The 21,166-nt window shown below is 41.8% G+C and overlaps 1 protein-coding gene across 5 annotated transcripts in view; it reads right to left on the reverse strand.

Annotated features, from left to right (window-relative positions):
- TAB2 (TGF-beta activated kinase 1 (MAP3K7) binding protein 2) overlaps nucleotides 1-17,729 on the reverse strand; it is a 66,943-nt gene extending 49,214 nt beyond the window's left edge. For all 5 annotated transcript variants that reach the window (XM_079781089.1, XM_079781088.1, XM_079781090.1 and 2 more), the window contains exon 1: nucleotides 17,338-17,729. The gene's annotated coding sequence lies outside the window, so the exon portion shown is untranslated. The remainder of the gene's footprint in view (nucleotides 1-17,337) is intronic.
- Between the last annotated feature and the right edge of the window lie 3,437 nt (nucleotides 17,730-21,166).

Here is a 21,166-nt window from a genome sequence, read left to right on the forward strand (position 1 = left end):
TTTAAAGAAAAGCCATATGATCACAATATCAATTAAAGCAGAAAAGGCATTTGACAAAATTCAGTACTCCATCATGATAAAAATTCTTAAACTAGAAATAGCTTGTCAACCTAATAAACAGAATCTGCAAAAAACCTACAACTAACATATATTTAATGGTGAAAGACTGAATGCATTACCTGTAAGATCAGGAACAAGACGAGCTTGTTTGATTTCACCACTCCTATGACACATAGTACTGGAAATACTAGCCAGAGCAGTAAGGCAAGAAAAGGAAATAAAAGGAATATAGAAGGGAAAACACTGTCTCTATTCACAGACACATTAGAAACATACAGAATCAATAAAAAAACTCTTAGAATAGTTTAGCTTAGCAAGGTCTCAGGATACAGGGTCAACTCACAGAAATCAACCATACTGCTATAAACTGGCAATGAATAACTGAAAAATGAAATTAAAAACACAACAGCACTTACAATTGCTCCAAAAAAATGTTTCTAGGTGTAAATCTTAAAAGACCCCCTATATATAAGGAAAGATATACTGTGTCCATGGATTAAAACACAAAATAAAAATGTCAATTTCCCAATTGAACTATGGTTTTAATGCAGTTCCTACCAAAATCCCAGCAGGATTATTTTGTAGACTCGAAACTTTACATGTCAAGGAGTTGGAACAGCTAAAACAATTCTGAATAAGGAGAATTAAGTTAGAGAAATTTACTACCTGATTTTAAGACTTACTATACAGCTTCAGTAAACAAGACAGTACTTCCTATGGAGGGATAGCCTCAAAGATCAATGGAATAGAACAGAGAATTCAGAAATAGATTCTCACAAGTACAGTCAGGACAAAGGTGCAAATGCAATTCAAAGGATGAAAGATGATTTTTTAAAACTGATTATTAGAGAGGGAGGGAAGGAGAGAGGGAGAGTGAGAGAGGGAGGGAGAGAGGAGGAGGGGGGGGGAGAGAGAGAGAGAGAGAGAGAGAGAGAGACAGACAGACAGACATTGATGTGAAAGCGAAACATTAATTGGCTGCCTCCTGCATACTGCCTACCAGGGATGGAGCCTGCAGCCTGGGCATGGGCCCTGACTGGGAAACAAACCAGCAACCTTTAGGTACACAGGACGATGGCCAATTAACTGTGCCGCACTGGCCAGGGCATGGAGAAAGAATATTTTTTTCAACAGATGGTGTAGAAATAACTGGACATCCATAGACAAAAAATAAACTTCAATCTAAACTTCACACTTATATATAAAAACTAGAGGCCTGGTACATGAAATTTGTGCACAGGTAGGGTCCCTAGGCCTGGCCAGCAATCAGGGCCAATCCGGGCCTGCCTTCCCTAGGCTGCCAGCTGGGGCCTTTCTTCATTCCACATCTCTCCCTGGTGGTCAGCGCACGTCATAGCGAGCGGTTGAACTCCTGGTTGGTCAAACCCCCGAGGGGACAATTTGCATATTAGCCTTTTATTATATAGGATTAAGTCAAAATGGGTTATAGAATTATGTATTCAAGATATAAAGCTTTTAGAAGAAAACAGTAGGACGTTTTTGGGATCTGAGGATAAGCAAAGAATTCACAGACTTGACAACAAAGGCACAATCTATAAAAGAAACAGTGGATAAATTAGATTTCATCAAAATTAATTTTTTTATTTGCTCTGCAAAAGCCACTGTTAAGAGGAAGATAAGCTGCAGACCATGAGAAAACACTTACAAATCACATACTCAAAAAAGGACTTGTATCCAAAATATGTAAAGAATTCACTAAATTCAACAATAAGTCAATAATCCCATTAGAATATGAGCAAAAGACTTGAACAGACATTCACCACAAAGGACATATAGATAGCAAAGCACATGAGTATATGCTCAACAACATTAGCTATTAGGGAAATTCAAATTAATGGTACAATGAGATGTCACTGCATACCTATTAGAATCACTGAAATAAAAAATAAATAATACCAAATGCTGGCAAGGATGCGGAGAAACTGAATCTCATGTATATTGTTGGTGGGAATGTCAAATGATGCAGCTGCTCTGGAAAAGTGGTAGCTTCTTATAAAGTTAAACATATACTTATCACACAACCCAGCAATTGCACTCCTGGGAACTTATTCTAGAGAGATAAAAATGTATTTTCACATAAAAACCTGTACAAAACTATTCACAGCAGTTTTATTTTTATCACTCCAAACTGGAAACCGAAAAGTCCTTCAGTCAGTCAATGGTTAAACAAACTGTAGTACAGCCATACAATGGTATACTTCTTAGCATTAAAATGAAAGGAACTATTGACACACACAACATATTGGATGGATTTTAAGGACATAATGCTGAGTGAAATAAACCAATGATAACATAATGTATAATTCCATTTATGTAAGTACTAAAATTATAGTGATAGAGAACAAATCAGTGATTGCCAGAGGTTAAGGTTGTGGGAAAGGTCTGACTATATATAGATGGTTCCTGACTTACCATAGTTCAACTTAACCATGGTGCAAAAGCAATACACACTCAGTAGAAAATGTACTTCAAATTTTGAATTTTGATCTTTTCTCAAGCTAGTGATATTCGGTAGATACTCTCTTATGTGATGCTGGTCAGTGGCAGCGAGCTGCAGCTCCCCATCATCCACGAGAACACCAGGGCAAGCAACCAATGTTCTACAGTGTTATGTGTTGCCAGCAGCATTTTGAACATTGTGTTTTGTGTTTTCACATCCCATCATGTCTACAAAATGCCCACATCTTTGACTCTTGCTTCTGATAAGAAGAGGAAGGCAATTACTATTGAGATGAACCTCAAGATAATTGACCAACTGTAGGTTAATGTAACGTGTTCTAAGCAAGTTTAAGATAGGCTAGGCCTGTGGTCGGCAAACCGCGCGGATCGCGAGCCACATGCGGCTCTTTGGCCCCTTGAGTGTGGCTCTTCCACAAAATACCATGGCCTGGGCGAGTCTATTTTGAAGAAGTGGCGTTAGAAGAAGTTTAAGTTTAAAAAATTTGGCTCTCAAAAGAAATTTCAATCGTTGTACTGTTGATATTTGGCTCTGTTGACTAATGAGTTTGCCAACCACTGGGCTAGGCTAAGCTTTGATGTTGGTAGCTTAGGTGTATTACATTTTCGACTTAATGGTATTTTCAACTTATGATGGGTTTATTGGGACATAACCCGATTGTAAGTCAAGGAACATCTATATAGGGGTAACACAAAGAAATGTCTTCGTGGTGATGAATAGTTCTAGTTCTATATCCTGACTGTGATGGTTACATAAATCTATACACACGATAAATAATATAAAATTATACATATACAATGACCAAAAAATAAATCATGTTATAACTGAGGGCAAAAGGCGTAAAACTCTTCAGTGGCATCCTATCTCATCCTGAATAAAATCTAAAGTCCTTACTACAATCTAAAGATGCTACATGAAAAGCACATACCCAAATGTCATCTTCCCTTCTCCCTCTGTCTCAGCTCCAACTACAGTGGCCTTCTAGCTCTTGGAACTTTGCAAGCATGCTCCCACCTACAGGCCTCTGCATTTGTTTTTGCCTCCATCTGGAAACCTTCCCTTGATCACTTCAAGTACTTGCTCAAATCTCATCTAATCAGAGAAGTTTTCCCCATCTCACACCATATAAAGTGATGTCTTCTTCCTCTTTTTCTCTCCAAAGAAACCTTAAAATCAGCAAACAGAACTCAAACATCTTCCTCACCTGTTACTGTTCCCTGGTATGTTTTTGTATTGGTGAATGGCAGTACTCAAGCCAGGGCATGTGCAATCCTTACCTTGTTTTACTTAATACTCAGTATTGGCTTCTCAATTCATCACCTACTGTTTTACTTAATCACAGACCTAATTCAGCTCCTCATCAACTCTCAAATATCTGTCTCTCTCCCACAACTGGCTTTTTCTAAAACTAGAAGCCCAGTACATGGATTAATGCACCGGTGGGGTCCCTTGGCCTGGCCTGTGCCCTCTTGCAATCCGGGACCCCTTAGGAGATTATCGGACTGCCGGTTTTGGCCCGATCACCGCAGGCCAGGCTGAGGGACCCCACCGGTTCACGAATCCATGCACCGGGCCTCTAGTAGGCATATAAGATCTTTGGTTAATCTCTTCCTGCCCTCCCCCCTCCCCCCTAAGATTCATCAGTCTGTTCCATGTTTCCACGCCTATGCTTTGAGCGTCTGCCCCCTGGTGGTCAGTGTGCGTCATAGCTACTGGTCGAACGGTCGCTTAGGCTTTTATACATATACCAGAGGCCTGGTGCAAGAAATTTATGCATGGGAGGGGGGGTTCCCTCAGCTCAGCTTGCACCCTCTCCAATCCGGGACTCCTTGGGGGATGTCTGACTGCTGGTTTAGGCCTGATCCCAGGGATAGGGCCTAAACTGGCAGTCGGACATCCCTCTCAGAATCCGGGACTGCTAGCTCCTAACTGCTCACCTGCCTGCCTGCCTGCCTGATCGCCCCTAACTGCCCCCCCCCCCTGCCAGCCTGATCACCCCTAACCATCTCTGCCTGCCGGCCCTGGTCGCCCCCAACTGCCCCCCCCCCCCGCTGGCCTGGTTGGCCCCTAACTGCCCCCCCTCCACCGGCCTGGTCGCCCCTTACTGCCCCCCGGTCGCCTGGTCACCCCCAACTACCCCCCTCTGCCGGCCTGGTCGCCCCCAACTGCCCCCCCCCCCCCGCTGGCCTGGTTGCCCCTCACTGCTCCCCTCTGCCAGCCTGGTCGCCTCCAACTGCCCCCTGCCTGGTTGCCCCTCATGGCTCCCCCTGCTAGCCTGGTCCGCCCCTCACGCCCCCCCCCCCCTTTCCGGCCTGGTCACCTCCAACTGCCCCCCCCCCCCCGTCAGCCTGGTCGCCCCTCACTGCCCCCCCCCCCCCCCCGCCAGCCTGGTCACCCCACGCAGCCTGCTGTTCAGTCATTTGGTCGTCCCTCACTAACACCCCTGCCGGCCTTGTTGCCCCATGCAGCCTGCTGTTCAGTCGTTACTGTAAGGGCATCCTGACCAATTTGCATATTACCCTTTTATTAGTATAGATTCTCTACAATGCAGCCAGAGAAATCTTTTTAGTTAAGCACTTGCCTTCCATCATTTATAGGATGAAGTCAAATCTACTTTACAAAGCATGTATCTTCATGTAAGCATAATTTTTCACCTCACTTCCTATTTACCCAGTGCTAGTGCCTAATGCACTGTGTAACTACTCAGTTACTGAATACATGTGGACTTTCCTTTGTGCATGTTGTTCTCTCTGACTGAAATGGCTTTTCTTCTCCCAACTTGTACTTCTATTTGACACACATTCAGATTAAGTGTCACTTTTCCTCTGAAGACTTCCTTCTCATATCCCTTTATCCCTCACTGAGCCAGACATTCCCTCCTATAGATTCCTGAAGTGTTCAATGTTTAACCCTGTCATTGCATTTGTTACAGCAAATCATACTAGTTTGCAAGTCTGTTGAGGGCAAGAACTTTACTCATCTCTCCATCCTTGTCACCTAGCAAAGTACCTGGCACACAGTAGGAACTCAAAACTACTGGATTAGTGAATTAGATGGACTAATAAAAAATGCAGAGATGAGATATAGTGAAAGAATGAGTCAGGCAAGATTTCTTGGGTTAGCCACCTATTTTTCATAGGTGTGTCAAAGAAGACATATGAAACAAACTCTATGGAGTTTCTTGCTAGTCTTTTGATCATGTGATATCCTATAAAAGTTGAAGTACTAATCCTGTGGTTTGGCTTGGCTAAGATCACAAGTTCAATTTTCCCATGAACCAGTTACCTTCCCCCCAAAGTACTTATTGTTCCACTTGCAGAGCTTCAGCAACTGCTCTAAACAGTCATCCTATAAATTCATGCCATTGTTCATGAAGGGAAAATCTCATGAAGAGAATGAGGATGTCTCATTCAGGCCAACCAATCACCTCAGCTAGAAAAATCTCAAAAAAACCCGAAAGAAAAAGCAAGGTCAACCAATACATGTCAATACATTTTTATATGTAAAAAAGCAGAATCATGCCGAAACCGGTTTGGCTCAGTGGATAGAGCGTCGGCCTGCGGACTCAAGGGTCCCAGGTTCGATTCCGGTCAAGGACATGTACCTTGGTTGCGGGCACATCCCCAGTAGGGGGTGTGCAAGAGGCAGCTGATCGATGTTTCTCTCTCATCGATGTTTCTAACTCTCTATCCCTCTCTCTTCCTCTCTGTAAAAAATCAATAAAATATATAAAAAAGCAGAATCATCTATGTGGAAACAGGAATTTTTTGAAACCCCGTTCCCATGTTTATTTTTCCATTTCTTTAGAAAATCATCATAAAGTGGCAAACAGTACTTAGTCAAGTACAGTTCAGGTACATGTTAGTCAAAAGGTAAACAGCAAGTTACGCTCAATGCAATTAAGTAACAAATATCGGGGAATTTAGCACTATATCCCCTTTGAATGTAAACAAGGACATAGAAAAGAGTATTGTTGAAATAACAGAAAAATATTAATTAGCAACTTAAAACAGAAAAAGTACAAGGTTATTTTATACAGATAAAGTGGCACAAGTTTTATAGTACATTTAACTCATATTTGAAGTGTTTTCAAAATCTGATCTGTGCCAATTTTCTAGTGCTTAAAATACAAAAGAATTAAATTATGGTTGTAGATTACTTCCAAATTGAAAATGTGTTTTTTTTTCCCCCTACAGGAATGCGTAAGAAAAATACAAAGAATTAATAATAATTTGCATGTTTACTTTGTGATTAAAAAAATAACAGTGATATTTTATTTCACCCTTGGTCTAAAGAGTTCCAGCAAATTAGACAGTATAGAAATTATTTCTTTTTCATTCTATTTGTTGAGGAAAAATGAATTGAACACGTATCCTGAGGAAAAACTGTCTAACAAAGCAAAATTCCAATGAAATTACTTCCCATTATTTAAGTTACATGTCTAATGTAACCAGAACTAGAATTCACCTTGTCCTATTTGAAAGACTGGACTTCTAAAAATTAAGCTTTACTAAATAGAAGATGCTCAAAAATGAAGCTAATATAAATTACAGTGAAGAAAAGCTGTAGCACAGGTTACCACAGAATATATTTTACATTTTGACTATTACTTATTGATGTCTACCTACTAGGTTCCAGATAGGTACTGTACTAGCTAACATAAGAAATACAGATAATGTAGTTAAAACTACCAGGCAGAGTAGGTGTTACTATAAAAATGTATTTTTTCTAAAGGAAAGTCCTAGGTTCAAAGATTTGAATGATTAACCTATGACCTCATAGCTACTAGTATAGTTATTAATAGAATTCACTTGAACTTTGGTTCATCATACTTTAAAGCCCAGATCTTAATTATTACACCTCACTGACTCCCAACATGGTAAAATTAAGATATTTAAAGGGGTGGAGGTCGACAAGCTGACAGAGACCAACTCAAAAGCAGTATTTTCCTTAGTTGCTAAGAAAATTAAAATCAGGTAGGCTCCCTTCTACTCCTATCTCTCCAGTTCATATCAGAATTATTGTTCTTGTTAATTTCTCTGACTAAACAAAACTTGCGTGTGAGAACCATGTTTTGCAAGGTCAAGATGCTGATTTCAAATTTTTGTTTATATTGGCAAGTATTTTCTCTCATTGATACTCAATTACTATTGGCTCTATACTGATGAAACAAGCAATATCCTTGGTCTGCCTGAATGGCAAATTGACAGGAAACAAACTTGTGATGTGCTTAATTCTGCTAATACTAAAAAGGTTAACATTAAGATATTAAAGGTCAAAAGACATTTTCCTTAACATAAATGTTAGAGTAAAACTTTAAGGTAAAACTTAAAATAATAGTATTATTTATTAATAATTCAGATGAAAGTATAGTTAATAAAGCTGGGAATAAGTAGAACTCACTAATTGAATATTACTTTCACACACTTTGTTGTTGTTGCAATAATTCATTCTCCCAGAACCTATCTGTCTTCTGCGCCAAGCAGGCAAGTTAAATGGACGAAATTACCCCCCAGCAACTTTCAAGTTTTTAATGGTAGCATTAATTCCTGTAATATACCCAGAAATGTGGCATTGCGTTTGACCTACTGTTTTGTTTTAGCAAGGTTGAGTGTGGGGGACTGGTTACAGGGATCACACATATTCTTTAATGTATTAGTTCTTTTGAATTATTTTATGAATAACAATCAGCATTTATATATTTCCACCATAATCTCTGTTAAGTTCTATAAATCTTATTACTATTGCTTCTCCTGCCTCTCTCTACAGGACCTTTCCTAATTTATTATTTGGCTTCTGTGACTTGTACTAGGACTGTTTTTGTTTTTCTTCTTAAGTGAAACAAGAATGCCATTTTCTTTAACAAAATACTACAAATTCTTACAATGCCATCCGTTATCTATGTTGTACCTGTTTGTGCATAAATCAGACTTTCTTTCTGAAGCCACTCAAACTAATACTCAGCAGTAGTATACTTTTCCAGTGGACGGCTGTTACAGTTCAAAACAAGCAAATAACTCATAAGAGCATCAAAATAATCAATTGTATGTTTTTCTATCTCACTTGTAAAATAGTATTGTGTCACATCAAATTTGAATAGAAAACAATTTGTCCTATACATATTTGTGGATATATCTTTAAAGCCAGGAAGTATCCTATATAATAAAAGCCCAGCGACCAAATGGTGGAACGACCAGAATGACTGGTTGACCAGTCGCTATGACGTGCACTGACGACCAGGGAGCAGATGCTCAATGCAGGAGCTGCCCCCTAGTGGTCAGTGCACTCCCACAGTTAGAGCGCCGCTTAGTTGACTGGGATGAGCACAGCGGGAGCAGCTGCTCAGAGGGCGGGTGCTTGACTGACCAGGATGAGTGGCGCTCCCACAGTTGGCCAATCCTCACAGGCCACGCCCCCCCCCACCAGTGCACAAATCCCGTGCACCAGGCCTCTAGTTTTGTATAAACGACTAAAGGTCTTAGAGCTTAAGGGAAGTATTACGTTTTAGAAAAGCTAAAATTATTATTCATTAGGCAGAGGATAACTTGCCACAGAACAGGAAAAGCTGACTGGTGCTAAGATTTAAATATCTAAAAAATGGGTTACTGTTAAAATAGGGTGAGGTGGGATGTTTTCCCTTTTCTGTGAAAACACATCATAGCAATATAATATAACTAGTGACCTGGTGCACAGATTCGTGAACATAGAAAGGAAATTAATTAGAAGGTGGCCGGCGGGGCAGGACTGGGTGAGAAGGGCCGGACATGCCCTGGAGCCAACCTCCCTCGGTCCCTCCCCAGGGTCTACGGAGTGAGTGGGGTCACTGCAGCAGGTGGGATCCCTCGGCCTGGCCTGTGGGAATCTGGCTGAAACTGGCTCTCCTCCGACATCCCACTAGGGGTCCTGGAGTGTGAGAGGGCACTCTGCAAAGTTGCTGTCATTCAGGGTGTGGAAAACAAACGCAAATGTGCAGTAAACCAGATTTGGGGCCGACAGTGCCCCAGCAATAACATAACCCAGGCTGAAGGTGGAATCACACAGCCCCGTGAGGAATTGGGCTCCCTCCTCTCTGGTTTCGGGGTGCGTCACCTGAGAACCGCTGCTGCCAAGTCACTGCAGCTTGGCAGCTCGTGTTGAGTGTCTGCCCCCTGGTGGTCAGTGCACGTCATAGAGACCGGTCGGAGGGTGGGAGGGACACTTAGCTTATTAGCCTTTTATATATAGAGATTTTATATATATAGATTTCTGAGCCCGGCTGGTGTGGCTCAGTGGTTGAGTGTCCACCCATGAACCAGGGTTCGATTCCTGGTTTTGGGCTCTATCCCCCGTGGGCGGTGTGTGGGAGGTAGCCAAGCCAATGATTCTTTCTCATCATTGATGTTTCTCTCTCTCTGAAATCAAAAGAATTATATATATACTAGGTGTACCGGTTAATAATGTGGATTATTTTCAATAGATGGAGTTACACGTATGTTGATATGTATGCGATTTGATATGTATGCTATTTTGTTGTATTGACAACAAGCTTCAAAACTTCATATGTCAAATTTGCTGAAGGTGTTAACATCATAGATATTTTTACACTTAAAAATGTTGAATTTCGTGCCAAAAAAAGAGCATTTGCGGGAAGTTATAATTCATTACTTTATTTTGAAGAAAAGTGCTACTGAATACTTTGGGAAGCTTATGGTGAACATGCTCCATCTCAAGATACTTGTGAACACTTGTTTAAACGCTTTAAAAGTGATGATTTCGACGTGAAGACAAAGAACATCCAGGTCAACCAAAAAAGTTTGAAGACCAACAATTACAAGCATTATTGGATGAAGATGCGTGCCAAACTCAAAAACAACTTGCAGAAAGATTAAACATTGCTCAGCAAACAATTTCCAATCATTTACAAGCTATGGGAAAGATTTTAAAGGAAGGAAAATGGGTGCCACATCAACTGAACGAAAGACAAATGGAAAACCGAAAAGTCATCAGTAAAATGTTGCTTCAACAGCACGAAAGAATTTTTTGCATCGAATTGTGACTGGTGATGAAAAGTGGATTTATTTTGAGAATCCCAAATGCACAAAATCATGGATTGATCCAGGTCAACCATCAACATCGACTGCAAGGCCAAATCGCTTCGGAAAGAAGACAATGCTCTGCATTTGGTGGGATCAGGAAGGTGTGGTGTATTATGAGCTTCTAAAACCAGGTGAAACCGTTAATACTGATCACTACCAACAACAAATAATCAATTTGAACCACGCTTTGATCATGAAACGACCAGAATGTTCCAGAAGACAAGGCAAAGTAATTTTGCTTTATGATGATGCACCATCCACACACTTCAAAACCAGTTAAAGACACGTTAAAAGATCTTGTCTGGGAAGTATTAACCCACCCGCTGTATTCACCAGACCTTGCTCCTTCAGATGACCACTTGTTCTGATCGATGGCACATGCACTTTCTGAGCAGCACTTCAAAATGTACAAAGGAGTGGAAAACAGGGTCTCTGAATAGTATGCCTCAAAACAAGAAAAGTTCTATTGGGATGGTATCCACAAATTACCTGAAAGATGGGGAAATGTGTAGCTAGCGATGGACATTACTTTGAATAAAGCACTTTTGATGTTTCTCTTGAAATTATCGTGTTTTCTTTGATTACAAAATCCGCTATTTTTAACCGGTACACCTAATATGTAGAGATAGATAAAATTGTCTTTTAGCAACTAAGAGCATATAATTATGCATGAATTATTTTTTCAACTCTCCTTTTTAAAACTGCAATTCACTTTAATTTCAACAACTTACAGAAAATAAATTAATCAATACTAATCTAGCTTCAAATAACTGATTTCTTCCTTTCAATTTCTAGGATATTTTTCAAATTTTTGGCTAGATTTAAAAAATGCCATTCAGAAGACTTTGCATGACATCTTAGTCTGTGCTTAAAATCTGAGATTCAAAGACATGTCTAGACCACACACTTTTCAGACTCAGAAGGTACTTAGTACCAAAGAAAAACTATCAATAAGAACCACTGGACATTTAACACACAGCTCTGGACTATAGGCCAGGCGCTGAAGATATGGTGAAGTCAAGATGGAAGGAAAATCAAACATCGTCTGTCCTGGAGAAATTCAATTTTGATTGCCTAATAAAAAATGAAAAACAATTGCAGTTTGATTGCCTATTCCACTCTTTCCTCAAGAAACTCATTCACATTATTTTATCTTTGTCTTTTTTAATACTTTGTAAATTCTTTGCATTAACTCTCTTCACACAATAAAGGAGTAATAAATATGACAATAGCAAACATTTATTGAATATTTACAATATGCCAGGCACTGTATTAAACCTTTTACAAGTTTTTCCATGAATTGGATTTTTACACAATATTTACATCTACTTGTCAAAATGCTGAGACCTAGCTCATCAACCTATATAAGATGTATCACAATGTTTCTTCACCAGAAAAAGGAAGACAGAAAGTTTACTCCTGATAACATGCTGACTAGCTAACATGTATAATTGTATATATAGACTCCCCAGAAAGTACTAGTGACTATAAGTTACAGTTGCATTTTAATTAACCTTATATACTATCAGGCAAGACTGCTTTCATTGTTCAAATCAAATGCACATTAAATAATGTCCCACACAGTACTATGAGAATTTGGAAGAGTCACCAACTTCGACTATTTTTATAGAACTCCAGATAGGCAGTAAACAAAAAAGTTGCAATTTACTGAGCCCCTTCTATATCATATAATTTACATAAAATGTATAATTTATCTTTACAACAAACTTACAGATATTATAAGTCATTTTACAGAAAAGAAAACAAGCTCAGAGAAGCTATGTAAGACATTGTTATTGGCCCCAAATCACAAAACTAATAGGTGGCTACCTGGATAGTAAACTCCAAATTTTCTACTGAGTCAAAAAGCAGATTTCTGAAGTACTAACAATAGGAAATTGATATTAATTGAAACTGTAACTCTTAAGTACAAACATAATTGTGTTCCCAAGTTATAAAGTGCATTTTTAGTCAAAGATAAAATTTATGTATAGGATAGTTTTTGTTTTTGAAAGCAAGGATATCCATTACATAGGGCAGTGGTCAGCAAACTCATTAGTCAACAGAGCCAAATATCAACAGTACAACGATTGAAATTTCTTTTGAGAGCCAAATTTCTTAAACTTAAACTTCTTCTAACGCCACTTCTTCAAAATAGACTCACCCAGGCCGTGGTATTTTGTGGAAGAGCCACACTCAAGGGGCCAAAGAGCCGCAGTTTGCTGACCACTGAGTTTTTAAATAAATAAATAAACAAACAAATAAATAAATAAATGATTTCAGAGAGGAAAGGAGGGAGGGAGGGAGAGGGAGGGAGGGAGAGAAACATCAATGAGGAAGAAAGAATCATTGATCCGCTGCCTCCTACACGTCCTCACTAGGGACTGAGCCTGCAATCCAGGCATATGCCCTGACCAGAAATCCAACTCTGACCTCCTGGTTCATTGGTCCATGCTCAACCACTGAGAAATACTGGCTGGGCCATTACACAATTTTTAAAAGAACAAATAGGCTATATCCATTCCCCAAACCCCTTTTCTGTTTTATTTTTCTCCACAGTACTTTTTTCTCCTAGACACACTTCCACTACTAAAATGTAAACTATATGAGGACAGAAATTTTGTTGATTAATATCCATTGCTGCATTTCCAGCATCTCGAAGGTCCTTGGCATATAGTAAGTGTTCAATAAATATTTGTGAAATAAATGAAAGCTGGGTACCCAATAAGCATTCAGTAGGTATTAGTTTCTCTCTCTTTTATTATGCAGGAAACATTAAAAAGGTTAACATTAAGATAATAAAGGTCAAAAGAAATTTACCACTCCCTTAATACCAAATTTTGAACTGAAATATAAAATAAAGAATATAATAAAATTTCTTATTAAAGTTTTACATTAAGAATGATAGCAAGTCAGAAATACACATTCAGCAAAGCCTCATTTATCAAGCATTGTCAGGAGATAAGAGGGTCTCCATAAATAATTTCAAATGAATGCACTTTTAAGTGCCAAGACTTTAATCAATTTTCATAGGGATTATCCTATACAATAAAGCGCTAATATGCTAATTAGACCAAACAGCAGAATGACCATCAGGACGACCTTCTGGATGAAGCCGGGGCTGTGAGGGCTAGCCAGGCCTGCGAGGGGCTGCGAGAGCTGAGCCCCTTGCACGAATTTTGTGCATCGGGCCTCTAGTGTACATATATGTATGTGTACCACACACACACACACACATATGTATATATCCACGATTTCATTTTGTGGCAATTCTGACTTGGATCTCCTTCTGAAACATTAACTTGTTAGCAGTGCTTTTAACAGTAGCTCACTCCTTTTCTGAGGATTAAAAAACTAGACTCTAAGCAGATTCTGAAATATGAGTCAATAAAAATCCAAATGAAAAGTCTAAGAGAAAAGCATAACTTTAATGTAGCTGGCTAGAAGTAGTAAGTACTTACAACTAAAAATATTATTTTAAGGGATAGAATATTTTTCCAAAGAAAGACAGCCATTCTTAATCTGACTATCAAGATAATCAAGTTTAGTGGCTAAAGAGAATGTAAAAAGTACATTCAATACATACTAGCCTAAGAGTAAACTTACTCAGGCTCATTAGCTTCCTGATAAAGCAAGTGTCCTTGATTTTTTAGGACCAGAATCATAAGATGAAATGTTAAAATACAGTAAGTATTTTGGAAATATAAGCCAGAGGCAAATAAGTATGAATATACATATATTCAAATTTCACACAATTTATTGTCTTCAAATCCCTACCATCTTAATACAGAGGATTTAAAATAAATGATATAGTCAGAGTCTATCAAAAGATTAGAGCAAATCTCCTTAGTACAGTTCAGTACAGTATGATCACTTTCCTATGTTTGGCAGCCACCACTACCTACATCTCCAAATTCCTAGCTGCATAAAACTGTTTATCTAATCCTCTACCAGTACCTTACCCCTATCTTCTCCTTCTTACTATTTTGCCCCAATTATCACATTTGCCCCTGTTATTACCTCGTATCCTTCTGTTATAGTCACAATTTTTGATGGATCAAATGAAGATAATATAAATGAAATAAGGAAAAAACGCTACTACTGTACTCCTCTGGATCATGGGAGCCTAGACAGGTAGAGATATAATGGAATTGAAGCCATTCTGAATTATACTTTTATTTATGAACTTTACATATTATAAAGTTATCAAGTACTTTTTTCCAAAATATCTTAACAAGGCAAAAATTTCCCTTTAAAATATGTTGATGATCATTAAAAAGATAAACTTTTAGTCTTGATCAGTTTATATAACTAAAAAACTGCTGTTTTAGAAAATTCAGACATTCCCACAGATTTTTTTTTGCATGAAACTCACAGTCTACATTACACCTATTTTTCAAAATGTAGTATGTTCATAGACATGTACATACATTTCATCCTAAAGAGTATTTTAAGAATTTTCCTTACAGGAAAACCTACAGAAGTAGAATAAACTTTTACTTCTATCAAGACACACAAGACCAATCATGTTAAGACATTTACCCAAGTATAATGTGTTACTAACACAAGAAGCAATACTCAATAATGACATAATTGGGGATCTGGGTAGTACCTACTTAACTCTGCAGAGTTTAAAAGCCCCCTCATCTCATTAGGTGTAATAACTGGTATGCAAGTTTTAAACAATATCCTTAGCTGAAGGCAAGCACTTCTTTCCACTAAAAAGAGGACCAAATGTAAGTACTATTTCAATCAAATGAGATTGAGCCAGTTTAAAATTATATTTCAGGAAATCTGTAATATATGAGAGTCTGACTGTTTCCCGCTTCTTAATGAGTTACAAAAGCACAGGTTCTACTAAGTGACAATTCACTAAAGAGGGTTGTGTCTGTCCTTTAATAATACTTTTAAACTCAGGAAAAGGTATTCCATGCACCCAAGAGAAAACTGAAATAATGGGAGTATATTCATTGGATGACTTACTTATCTAATTAACACATTAAACTTTCCGTTGATCCTTTAAAGATTTAAATCTTAAGCGCCTTCTATTAAAAACTGAGTAGATTTTAAGGGGGGAAAAACCCCAACAGAAGTTCTGAATCACTGGAATTTTTGGTCTATTTCCTGTTAACACACTGATAGTAACATCATTCAATATATTTGTCCCATACACGTTTTTTAAAAGCTATAGGATCCTTTTAAAACTAACTTGGCCCTAATTTAATTTGTAGCTCATTTATCTGACAATTCCATTGTTTCTCATTTATGTGCTCAGCCAAGACATACAGTAAGATGAAAGCATGTCTTCCTTTATTAAAGAATGCAAAATCTAAAGTCTCAAGCTGTCAACATTTAAAATCAATCACGACTTCATTGTTATAAAAAAGTTTAAAGGTATTTTTTTTTTTTAAAAAAAGATGTCAATACTCTGCTACTGTCTGAAGAGTAGTAGTAGTAGTATAAAAACTGAAAGCAAAAATTCTATTCCATGCCCACCAACATTCCCGGCCAAGTCTGAAACTGCCTAATGAGCAACATACTCTTTTGAGTGAGCTACAGCACAAATTAATTCCTTTTGTAAAATATGAATCAACCTGACCCTAAAATTCGACCCTTGACAAACTTACCCAAAACAGACAAAATGGATGCAAAATTCTACTGCCTCACTGCTGCCTCGAATATAACCTTAGTGCTCAAGAACTTTCCAATGAATAAAGGCAACGAGAACAGCCTGGCACCGGGGACCTGAATTTTATGAATTTGAGACCCCTGAGAAGCTGCACACCCCCGCCCGCTCCCCCCCCCCCCCCCCAACCCGGCTCTCCTGGAAACCCCTCTTATCAGAAACATTTGAAGAATTTCTCCACAACAATTAAGCTGACTTGAAGAATGGAAACCTAGCATCTCAAATATACTATATATGGAATGAAACATGGCCAAACACATAAAGACACGCTCACACGGCCCGACACTTGGGTCTTACAACTCGGCCCGAGCTGCACCGCAGCATCAGCAACCGAAAGATACACCTGTCACCTGCTCGGCACTCCCCTCCCACCCGCCCCGCCGCCAGCACGAGGTTGGGGCTGGACGCGGATCGAGCAGAGACCTAGGGTTATCTCGTGCAATCGAGGGGGCCGCAGGACCACAGCGGGGCCCGCTCCCCACTTCAAGGCTGCAGACAAGCAACCCTGGAAAGGGTACGACCTTCTCCCCGCAGACCCCCCGACAGCACCCTCTCGGTCTCTCTCCCCCACACCTCGCCTGCAGGTCATCTTTATCCGGAGGGCTCCCCCAAAGGTTTCCGCCCCCCCACGGCTCACACTAGCCTGAGGGGTGGCCGGGGGCCCCGGGGCGGCAGGGGCCCACCCCACCCTGGCACCCTCCCCCACCCGGGCTCTCCCCGGCGACGACTCCAATGAATCTCCCCCTCCCCCTCCACACACACAGCCGAGAGAGAGCCCGGGCCCGGCCGATGCTCCCCACCCCCACCCGGTCTAGGGACTTGGGGGGTGTAGGGGGGGGCTCCCTCTCTGCCTCACCCCGGGGGGAAGGAAGGAGGCGGAGGGAGGGAGAGGGAGAGGGAGAGGAAGGAGCGGGCGCCCGCAGGGGCCTTGCGAATCCGCGGCGCCCCGACCAGACGAAGGGGGGTTTGCAGGGAGCGGAGGGGAGAACCGAGGCTGGGGACCCCGCCGAGGCCCCGGCAGAGCGCTGTCCGCTTACCCTTCGCCGCCGCTTCCCCCTCCTCCTCCTCGGCCGCCGCCGCCGCCTCTCCCACTAGGGCAGCCGTCTCCACCGTCGCCGCCGCCGCCTCCACCACCACGGCCGCCGCCAGCGCCGCCGCCGCCTCCGATTCCGCCCGGCAGGGGGGACACCTCAGCCCTCCCTCCCTCCCTCCCCGCTCAGCCCCTCCGATCGGCCGCCGCCGCCGCCAACTCCCTCCGGCCGCCGCCGCCGCCGCCGCCGCTCGTGGCTGAGGGGGAGGGGAGGGGGTCGGGCTGGGTCGCCCCGCCGGCGGCTGCCGCGGATCAGAAACGGAGGCTGGGTGGCGTCGCCGCTCCCGGGTGCCTCGGCTCGGGCTCGCTCGGCCTCCCTACCTCCCGCTGCCCCCACCCCCCGCGCGCTCGCCGCCCTCCCCCCACCCCCCCAGCTCTCGCTCGCTCTCGCCGCGCTTCGGCCAGCCCAGTGCACATCAAAATACTGTCACACAATATGGCGGCGCGGCCGCCGGCAAACACCGCGAGATCTGCGGCCGCTGCTGAGGCGGCGGCTGTGACGAGGCCGCCCCCCCAGCCGGGCGGCGGGGGCGCGGGGGCGCGGCGGGCGGCGGCGGCGGCGGCGCGGGGATGCTCTCCCTCCGCCCTGCACCCTCCCCCGGCCCTCGCAGACTCCACGCCCGTCTAGCGGAGGCTGCAGGGAGGACGCGGCCTCGCGGGCCGCCGCCGGGGCCAATGCGAGAGGAGGGGCCCGGGACCCGGGCGCCCGTCTTCCTTTTTTAGTGTGGGGGTCCCGGCCGCGCACCCTGGGGAGGAGGGTGTCCGTGTGGGGAGGACAGGCAGGGTTTCCCCCGGCAGTTGGGGCGGAGAGGAGAGAGGAACTGGATGGCGCTCCCGTCCCCGCGGGCCGTGCGGAAGCGGCCGGCGGTGCCTGGCGCGCTGGGCGGGTGGGCGATGCGGCCCCGAGGCCGCGGCGAGGCGGCCGCCCCGCGCCTCCCCCCGGGGCCGGGGCCGGGGCCGGGGCCGGGGCCGGGGCCGGGGCCGCGGGCGGCGGCAGGTGGGCCGGCGGCGGAGGCCGGTGTCCGGCCGCCGCGGGCGGGACACACCCCCTCGGAGCCCCGCGGCGCGGAAGCTGCGGGCGCGGGGAGGTGAGCCGGCGGGGGACTCCCAGCTTCTGGACTGGACAAAACTGCCCCCGTGTTTGCGTTTTCTTGAGCGCCTGGGAGGAGACACACGACAACGACATGCTGCAAGCGTTGTGTTGGGTCGATCTTCTTTTCCTTGCACGTTCCTAGAAGTCCTGGAGTCAGAGCCAAAGACACTTTAACTTGGGGGGGGGGGGGAGCAGGGCAGACTTCGTTCTGTCTTCTTAAAGAAATAGTTAATTTCCTCTAGGCAAAAAACCCCACCCGGGCATTTCTCACAATGTAAAATATTTATTTAAACATTCTAGCACTGTCATGGGGTCCAAAACACGACGGCCTTTTTCTGCCCCTGTCCAGAATTTCTGGATCTGCCAGTTTCTTCCTTGAAACAATTCTTACTCCCCAGAAAACCCTCCAGGACCATTTCTCTTCTGCTTCCAATGTGGGCGCTCCACCGACAGGGAGAGCCCCCCTCCCTCCCCCTTTCACAGCACATCTTAAGTACAAGTTTCTCTAAAGGGATTTTTTTTCCCCAGCTCTTTTCACTTCACTCGTGTAAAAATACCTAAAATCTTGGGATATAGTACCAATTCAAAACCTTTACCACTGAGAAAGTCAAAAGTATTTATTACTACTTATAAATCAGAATTTAAGTATTTTCTCTACATAGTCGATTTCATTAAGAGATGTAAAAGTAAATTGTGATTTAAAAATGGAAAGGCTATAGTTTTAATTTATTCACTGGGAGTAGTAAGAAATCACTAAACTTTAATGCTTTACAGTAGTCCTCTGAGGAATTATTTTCATACTCAATATTAAAATAATTGATGAAATGAATTAGAGAAACAATCCCTTATTGAGTAAATTTCACTTGTCTTTGAAGCCATTATAAGCACAGAGCCAACAGTTGCTTTTGAAATGGTAGAATCTGTATTTTATACAAAAATGTATTTAGTGGAATGTATATGTACATATTTTAATAGAAATAAAATTCTTTATAAACTTAAGGAGATTATAGGTGTGAGTAGGTCAAGTCTAAGAGCCAGTGGGTGGCAGAGAAAGTATGTATAACAATGCATCCTTGCACCTACACTGAAGAGCTTTGATCTGGGTTTCCTCATGAGGAAGCATCAGGCATTCCTCAAACTCAAAGGGAAATTCTATAAAATAACTGGCCTGTTTCCTTAAAAAACTGTGAATGTCATAAAAGACAAAACAAAACTGCAGATTAAAGGAAACTAAATGCAATATTTAATCCTGAACTGGATCCTTTACTAGAAGGAAAAATATGTTATAAAAGACATTATCGGGATAACTGATGCACTATATGGACTATAGATAAGAGTACTGTATCAGTGTTAAATTTCCTGAATATGTTATGCACAAGAATATATTTGTAAGTAAACACTGAAATACTAAGAGGTAAATAGGATTATGCATGCAATTTTCTCCCAAATTGTTCAGAAAAATCGTACACACACACACACACACACACACACTCTCTCTCTCTCTCTCACGTCTTCCAGACTCATATACAGGAAGAGATGAACAAAATCTAAAAATTGGTAAATCTAGGTTATTGTTTTTACTGAAGAACCAATTTTATTTTATTTTGTTAAATAAATCTTTATTGTTCAGATTATTACAATTGTTCCTCTTTTTTCCCCCCATAGCTCCCCTCCACCCAGTTCCTACCCCACCCTCTGCCCTTACCCCCCCACTGTCTTCATCCATAGGTGTACAATTTTTGTCCAGTCTCTTCCCACACCCCCCACACCCCTTCCCCCCCAAGAATTGTCAGTCCACTCCCTTTCTATGCCCCTGATTCTATTATATTCACCAGTTTATTCTGTTCATTGGATTTTTTATTCAATTGATTTTTAGATTCACTTGTTGATAGATATGTATTTATTGTTCATAATTTTTATCTTTACCTTTTTCTTCTTCTTCCTCTTCTTAAAGAATACCTTTCAGCATTTCATATAATACTGGTTTGGCGGTGATGAACTCCTTTAGCTTTTTCTTATCTGTGAAGCTCTTTATCTGACCTTCAATTCTGAATGATAGCTTTGCTGGGTAGAGTAATCTTGGTTGTAGGTTCTTGCTATTCATCACTGAATATTTCTTGCCACTCCCATCTGGCCTGCATAGTTTTTGTTGAGAAATCAGCTGACAATCGTATGGGTGCTCCCTTGTAGGTAACTAACTGTTTTATTGAGGTTGGAATATGATGAAAAAGGGGATTATCGTATAAAATTTAAAATCAGCCATAAGGAAGAACTTCCAGAAAATGAGGTTTCCAAAATACAAGAACAGATTGATTTCTAGAAGAATAATTCACAGGACCAAAGAGAAGATATTTGCTTTCTTTTTAGTCTATAATAAAATTATAGCTTTCCCCCCAAAGATGGCTTAACTGTTCTCATGCTTGAAGATGGTGGTATGTTTTTTGTTTTGTTTTTTATTGTGGTGAAAAAAACGTAACAGTAAGTTTACCATCTTAACCATTTTCAAACGTTAAGTAGTGTTAAGTATATTTAAGTTGTGTGCAGCAGATCTCTAGAGCTTCTTCAGCTTGCCACATAGAAACTCTATACCCACTAAACACGGATTCCCTCTCCCCAGTCCTTGGCAACCACATGGTATTTTTAAATTCCAAGAAATGTTTAAGTATTTTAAAAACTTGGTGAA

The sequence above is a fragment of the Cnephaeus nilssonii genome, assembly GCF_951640355.1.
Source record: "Cnephaeus nilssonii genome assembly, chromosome: 9".
NCBI lineage: Eukaryota > Metazoa > Chordata > Mammalia > Chiroptera > Vespertilionidae > Cnephaeus > Cnephaeus nilssonii.